This window comes from Daphnia pulicaria, unplaced genomic scaffold, assembly GCF_021234035.1.
Source record: "Daphnia pulicaria isolate SC F1-1A unplaced genomic scaffold, SC_F0-13Bv2 h1tg000145l, whole genome shotgun sequence".
In the NCBI taxonomy this organism is placed as follows: domain Eukaryota; kingdom Metazoa; phylum Arthropoda; class Branchiopoda; order Diplostraca; family Daphniidae; genus Daphnia; species Daphnia pulicaria.
The window spans coordinates 3203-10000 of NW_025804835.1; the positions used below are offsets into that span (position 1 = coordinate 3203).

Sequence of the window (6798 nt, forward strand, 5' to 3'; positions counted from 1 at the left end):
GACCGTCGAAAACCGTAATACGGGAAAAAAAGTTGATGAATATATCAAGACCGGTCGAATGAATCCGATTCACTTTGGGCTCATAGACCGTTGAATGGTCTTTGACTTTGGAAATTGAAATGAAAAAAATCCAACAAACGGATCGGATCGGTGTTTCTCTTCACTGGGACTCGCTGTGACACGCCAGGCGTTGCGATCAAAAATTTTAGTTTCCGAAGAAAAAGAAAAAAAAACGAAAAACGTGTTGATTTGGTGTGTGTTTGGTGATGCGTGGGCGAAATAAAAACCCGCAACTCGCCGGATGCATATCAAACAAACATACACGAAATACCTGGTTGATCCTGCCAGTAGCATATGCTTGTCTCAAAGATTAAGCCATGCATGTCTAAGTACAAGCCGCTAGACGGCGAAACCGCGAATGGCTCAATAAATCAGTTATGGTTCCTTAGATCCACTCCATCCTACTTGGATAACTGTGGTAATTCTAGAGCTAATACATGCACTCGAGCCTCGACTGCGGGCTTTCGGGCTCGCAGAAGAGGTGCTTTTATTAGATCAAAACCAGTCGGGGCCGGGCTTTCGGGCTCGCGCACCGTACCAATTTTGGTGACTCTGGATAACTTCACGCCGATCGCACGGCCTTCGCGCCGGCGACGTATCTTTCAAATGTCTGCCTTATCAACTGTCGATGGTAGGTTACGCGCCTACCATGGTTGCAACGGGTAACGGGGAATCGGGGTTCGATTCCGGAGAGGGAGCCTGAGAAACGGCTACCACATCCAAGGAAGGCAGCAGGCGCGCAAATTACCCACTCCCGGCACGGGGAGGTAGTGACGAAAAATAACGATACGGGACTCTTCCGAGGCCCCGTGATTGGAATGAGTACACTTTAAATCCTTTAACGAGGAACCATTGGAGGGCAAGTCTGGTGCCAGCAGCCGCGGTAACTCCAGCTCCAATAGCGTATATTAAAGTTGTTGCGGTTAAAAAGCTCGTAGTCGGATGTCTGTCTTCGGCCGGGCGGCGCCGCTCTGAATCAAGGGTGTTGCGTTTCACGCTCTGGGAGCCCGGGTGTCAAAGCCCGACTCTCTTCACGGTCGGACAACATCGCCGGAGTGGTGGTCGGTGCGTCGTTGTTGTATCTGCGGCCAGAGTTGGAAAGTTCTTTCGGGTTCTTTTTTAAATTTTTGGTCGTAGTTGACTCGATTCGCTCCACCCAGTCAATCGTTCGGGGTGCCCTTCACCGGGTGTCTCGGGCGGCCGGCAACGTTTACTTTGAACAAATTAGAGTGCTCAAAGCAGGTGTATCCCAACGCCTGAATATCGCAGCATGGAATGATGGAATAGGACCTCGGTCCGATTTTGCTGGTCTTTTACTTTTGGACCCGAGGTAATGGTCAATAGAGACGGACGGGGGCATTCGTACTGCGGCGACAGAGGTGAAATTCTTGGACCGCCGCAAGACGAACAACAGCGAAGGCATTTGCCAAGAATGTTTTCCTTGATCAAGAACGAAAGTTAGAGGTTCGAAGGCGATCAGATACCGCCCTAGTTCTAACCATAAACGATGCCAACCAGCAATCCGTCGGAGTTACTCCAATGACTCGACGGGCAGCTTCCGGGAAACCAAAGTCTTTGGGTTCCGGGGGAAGTATGGTTGCAAAGCTGAAACTTAAAGGAATTGACGGAAGGGCACCACCAGGAGTGGAGCCTGCGGCTTAATTTGACTCAACACGGGAAACCTCACCAGGCCCGGACACTGGAAGGATTGACAGATTGAGAGCTCTTTCTTGATTCGGTGGGTGGTGGTGCATGGCCGTTCTTAGTTGGTGGAGCGATTTGTCTGGTTAATTCCGATAACGAACGAGACTCTAGCCTGCTAAATAGGTGACGGGTTTTATCAATTGAAACCGAAGGGAGTACGGAGGCGTCGGGATCAGGTGGCGGCGATTCGGGTCTCGGTGGGACTGGTTCCTTTAGTGAGGCAATCTCTCGGCTTGGTTTCGTTGTGCTTTGTTCGTCGGGTGTACGGCCTTCACGGGTTGGTTGCCTGGCGGATGAGGTATGGCGGGGCTTTGTCGGGAATGTCTCGCGGGGGCTGGCTCTATTGTTATTCGGTCGTCGTCATCCCCGGCGATACCTTCTGCTCTCGCGTCCGTCACGCAGTCTTCTTAGAGGGACAAGCGGCGTCCAGCCGCGTGACAGTGAGCAATAACAGGTCTGTGATGCCCTTAGATGTCCTGGGCCGCACGCGCGCTACACTGAAGGAATCAGCGTGTTTCACTCTCCCTGTCCGAAAGGACCGGGTAACCGCTGAACCTCCTTCGTGGTTGGGATTGGGGACTGCAATGATCCCCATGAACCAGGAATCCCTAGTAGGCGCGGGTCACTAGCCCGCGTCGATTACGTCCCTGCCCTTTGTACACACCGCCCGTCGCTACTACCGATTGAATGATTTAGTGAGGCCTTCGGACGGGCTTGTCGGGGGTGCCGTCGAGTGGGGAGCAATCTCTGCCCGTGCGGTGCCTACCAACGGCGAGACTGAAAGATGGTCGAACTTGATCCTTTAGAGGAAGTAAAAGTCGTAACAAGGTTTCCGTAGGTGAACCTGCGGAAGGATCATAAACGAACAAGACAAATGTTTTGCGCATATGGCTTTGGTTGAGCACGAAACAACTAAAAGTTGCAAAACAAAAAAAACCCCATCAAAAGTCTTTCGGCGTAAGACATCGTATGAACTATGTGTGGGTTGACGAAGAAAATCATTTATTTTGAACGGGTATCAGGCGCTCTGATGCGCGGTGGTTTAAAGCGGATTCGCCTTTTCAAATTGATTTTTCTTTCCTCTCGGCTCAAAAAAAAACACAAAGTCTTTCGATTTGGTCTATGGCCGTGAGCAAATTCTTCCTGCTTCGATGGTGAATGTCTCTATAGATTCATTCGACCTTTAGCGGCGCTCACAGTGTTGACGTTAGTAGAGTGAAGAATACGATAGCCCGCCTGGGCCGCGAGTACCGAAGGAACAATAAAGGAGATTTTATAAAGTCTTAGTCCCTAAATCAAACACTTTGAAAAATAAAAACTCGGTGGATGGAGAGTCGGAAAAAAAAAAAAAAAACATCAAGATTTTGAACGGGTATCAGGCGCTCTGATGCGCGGTGGTTTTAAAGCGGATACGCCCAATCGAAAATTGTTTTTTTTTTGTTTCTCTCTTCGTCTTCGGGATTTTTTGATTCTCGGTGGGGGACGAAAGTGTGAGACTTTACTCTGGACGTTCTTTTCGGGCGTAGATACTCGTGGTTGCGTGCGTGTGCGTCGTATAGACTAACACTCCAAAGCCCGACACTATGCCGTTGAAAACCGAATGTTTTTTAAGCTTGCCCTTCGCCCTCTCGATGAAGTAGGAAGAATTCAAAATCACAATAACACACTAAACCCAAATTCTAGTACGAGTGTTTATCGGAACATTTTCTTTCTGGCTTTCTTTCTCCGCCCTCGCATTCATTTGCTTGGGCGGGTTGGAGAAAAAGAGAGAAGAAAACGAATATGTCGTTTTATATACGACCCTGAACGGTGGATCACTAGGCTCGTGGATCGATGAAGAGCGCAGCAAAGTGCGCTAATCCATGCGAACTGCAGAACACATGGAGCATCGAAATCTTGAACGTAAATGGCGGCCCAGCTTCTCGCTCGGGCCACATCTGACTGAGGGTCGGTCGAATGATGAACGAACAGAGATTTTTTCAGTCTTGGTTTTGCATGTTGGGTCGCGGCGAGATTTATTTTTCACCCCGGCCTGACCGCATAAAAGCTCCCGAATCTCTAACGTCTGGGTGCCGCGCGACTTAAGTGTCCGCGATGCCTCAAATACAAAAAAGGGGGAAAAATAAAAGAAGGTTCGCCCTGTTTGTTTTTTTCCTCTCTATTCAAAAGAAACCTTTTTCGATGGCAAAACAGATGGGAAATTTTTGAGCCAACTCAAAAAAAAATTTTTAGAAATAAACACATCTTCTCGAACAAGGTGTCGGCTGCGTGTGCGCGATATACCGCTTCAACGCGAGTTTAGTTGTGTGTGTGCGCCGGGCGTGTCGAAGTGTCGACCACCGCGAATTATCACTCACTCTAACCGCTCGTTATGCAAGCTTGGTTCGCGCACGACGCGTTGTTTCAATACAAAAAGCCGCAGGACGCCCTGTCACTTTTCGTAAATTAATTTTTGCGAATAACGAGAGACTCGCTTTATTTCGAAAAAAAAAATTTGAACCGGCAATTATTCAATCTTTCCCGGCTTTAAAACGCCAAAGTCTGCCGAGCTAGATAAAGTGTTGTCTCCTTTTGAAAACAAACAATTCATTCTGACCTCAGTTTAGATGAGACTACCCGCTGAACTTAAGCATATCAGTAAGCGGAGGAAAAGAAACTAACAAGGATTCCCTTAGTAGCGGCGAGCGAACAGGGATGAGCCCAGCACCGAACCTCGCGCCCGGTTGAGCGGGTGCCGAGGAATGTGGTGTTCGGGAGGATCGTGCGCGTCTGTCCGGTATCTATCGTCCAAGTCTCCATGAACGGGGCGAGCAACCCACAGAGGGTGTCAGGCCCGTAGATAAGACGAGCCGAGACCGTGCATCGGATCCCTTCCCAAGAGTCGGGTTGCTTGAGCGTGCAGCCCTAAGCGGGAGGTAAACTCCTTCTAAGGCTAAATATCGCCACGAGACCGATAGCGAACAAGTACCGCGAGGGAAAGTTGAAAAGAACTTTGAAGAGAGAGTTCAAGAGTGCGTGAAACCGTTCAGGGGGTTTAAACGGGTGGGCCCTCGAAGGTCGAACAAGTCCCCGCTCCCGGCACTTGGTTGTATGCCCTTAACGCTGCATGGAGACTGCCTGAATTGGCGGCTCTCTTGCATAAGTCGTTCTGCGATCGCAATAGCCACGCCAAGGTCCGCAAGTGGGGGGCCCTAGTAGGACTCCGCGACCGACTGGGTGTCTGTTACACGGGGCGTCCGTTAGCGAGTTTCGTGGTTACCTTCGCGGGTGCCGCGATGACGAGCGCGGCGTTTCCCAACAGTACTGCCCGGTCGTGACCTGTCTCCTCCCGGGAGGTGTCGTAGCTTTTTTTTGTAAAAGAGAAAAAGTTGCGGTGCTCAACCTGTGGAGGCCCAGAGCGGAGAGTAGAAGTCGGGTCCCACCCGACCCGTCTTGAAACACGGACCAAGGAGTCTAACATGTGCGCAAGTCGTCGAGAAATTATCAAACTAAACTCGCGAGGCGCAATGAAAGTGAAGCGGCCCCGATGAGGGTGCATCCGCGAGGGGTGATCCCGTCTCGAACAGAGCGGGCGCAACCCCAGGGCGTCCGAATGCTCGCGAGATCTTTCCCCCTTAAAAGGGTTTGGTCGAGTCGGCCGGACGAACCCAGAGCGCACACGTTGGGACCCGAAAGATGGTGACCTATGCCTGGCCAGGACGAAGCCAGGGGAAACCCTGGTGGAGGTCCGCAGCGATTCTGACGTGCAAATCGATCGTCGGAGTTGGGTATAGGGGCGAAAGACTAATCGAACCATCTAGTAGCTGGTTCCCCCCGAAGTTTCCCTCAGGATAGCTGGTGCTCGCAAAGAGAACAAACGGAGTTTCATCCGGTAAAGCGAATGATTAGAGGCCTTGGGGTCGAAACGACCTCAACCTATTCTCAAACTTTCAATGGGTGAGAAGCCCGGCCTTTTTCCTTGATTGAGGCCGCGGCAATTGATTTGAATCTGAGCGCCCAGTGGGCCATTTTTGGTAAGCAGAACTGGCGCTGTGGGATGAACCAAACGCCCGGTTAAGGCGCCTAAACGACGCACATTTCGGATCCCACGAAAAGGAGTTGGTTGCTAAAGACAGCAGGACGGTGGCCATGGAGGTCGGAATCCGCTCAGGAGTGTGTAACAACTCACCTGCCGAAGCAACTAGCCCTTAAAATGGGAGGCGCTATAGCGTCGTGCCTATACCGGGCCGTCGGTCGGCAGAGCGAATAACGTCCGTGTCAGCTCGAAGAGAGCGACGGCGCTGAGGCCCCGACGAGTAGGGGGGGTCGCGACGGTGAGCGTAGAAGGGTTGTGGCGTGAGCCTGCCCGGAGCCGCCGTCGGTGCAGATCTTGGTGGTAGTAGCAAATACTCCAGAGGGATCCTGGAGGACTGACGCGGAGAAGGGTTTCATGTGAACAGTGGTTGGACATGAGTCAGTCGATCCTAAGCCGCAGGCGAAAGCCGACCTAGTGACGGGCGTGATGTGTTGCATCTATCGTATGAGTAGCGGGCGTGGTTGTGGTTGAGTCGTGTGTCGGTGATTCTTCTGTGGTGTGCGCGAAGAGAAAAAATCTAAAGTTGCGGGGTCAAAGAAAACACATGAATAAGAAAGCTTGTGAGAATGATAGAAGGTTAAAGAAGTGTCTTTTTCCTTTTTTTGATTTCTCTTAGCCGGTATTTGATTGTTTTTCTCCCGTCTCTTTTATTTTCCTAGTACCGTTCATCGCGTTATGGCATCGCATGCTTCTTTCGCAGCGCCTTCGAAAATATGAAACCATGTATCGTTATAACGTGAGACGCCACCCAGGTTAAGGCGAAAGGGAATCCGGTCCTGATTCCGGAACCAGGCTGCGGCTACGTCCGCGATAAAACGACTTTAACCCTCGTAATGTCACGGTCGCGGTAACGCGACACAAACCGGAGAAGCTGCCGAGAACCCCGGGAAGAGTTTTCTTTTCTGCTTGAGGGACCGAGACCCTGGAATCCCGTCGCGGGGCGAGAGGGTTATGGATTT

General features: G+C 51.0%; 3 non-coding genes across 3 annotated transcripts in view; all 3 read left to right on the forward strand.

Annotated features, from left to right (window-relative positions):
• Window positions 1-328: 328 nt before the first annotated feature.
• LOC124319244 lies at window positions 329-2625 on the forward strand. Its single transcript, XR_006912940.1, has one exon. It is a non-coding gene; the product is annotated as a small subunit ribosomal RNA (ribosomal RNA).
• Window positions 2626-3562: 937 nt separating this feature from the next.
• On the forward strand, window positions 3563-3715 carry LOC124319241. Its single transcript, XR_006912937.1, has one exon. It is a non-coding gene; the product is annotated as a 5.8S ribosomal RNA (ribosomal RNA).
• Window positions 3716-4356: 641 nt separating this feature from the next.
• Window positions 4357-6798, forward strand: part of LOC124319242 — a 4579-nt gene continuing 2137 nt past the window's right edge. The window contains exon 1 of the ribosomal RNA XR_006912938.1: window positions 4357-6798. This exon is cut by the window's right edge and continues 2137 nt beyond it. This is a non-coding gene — a ribosomal RNA (large subunit ribosomal RNA).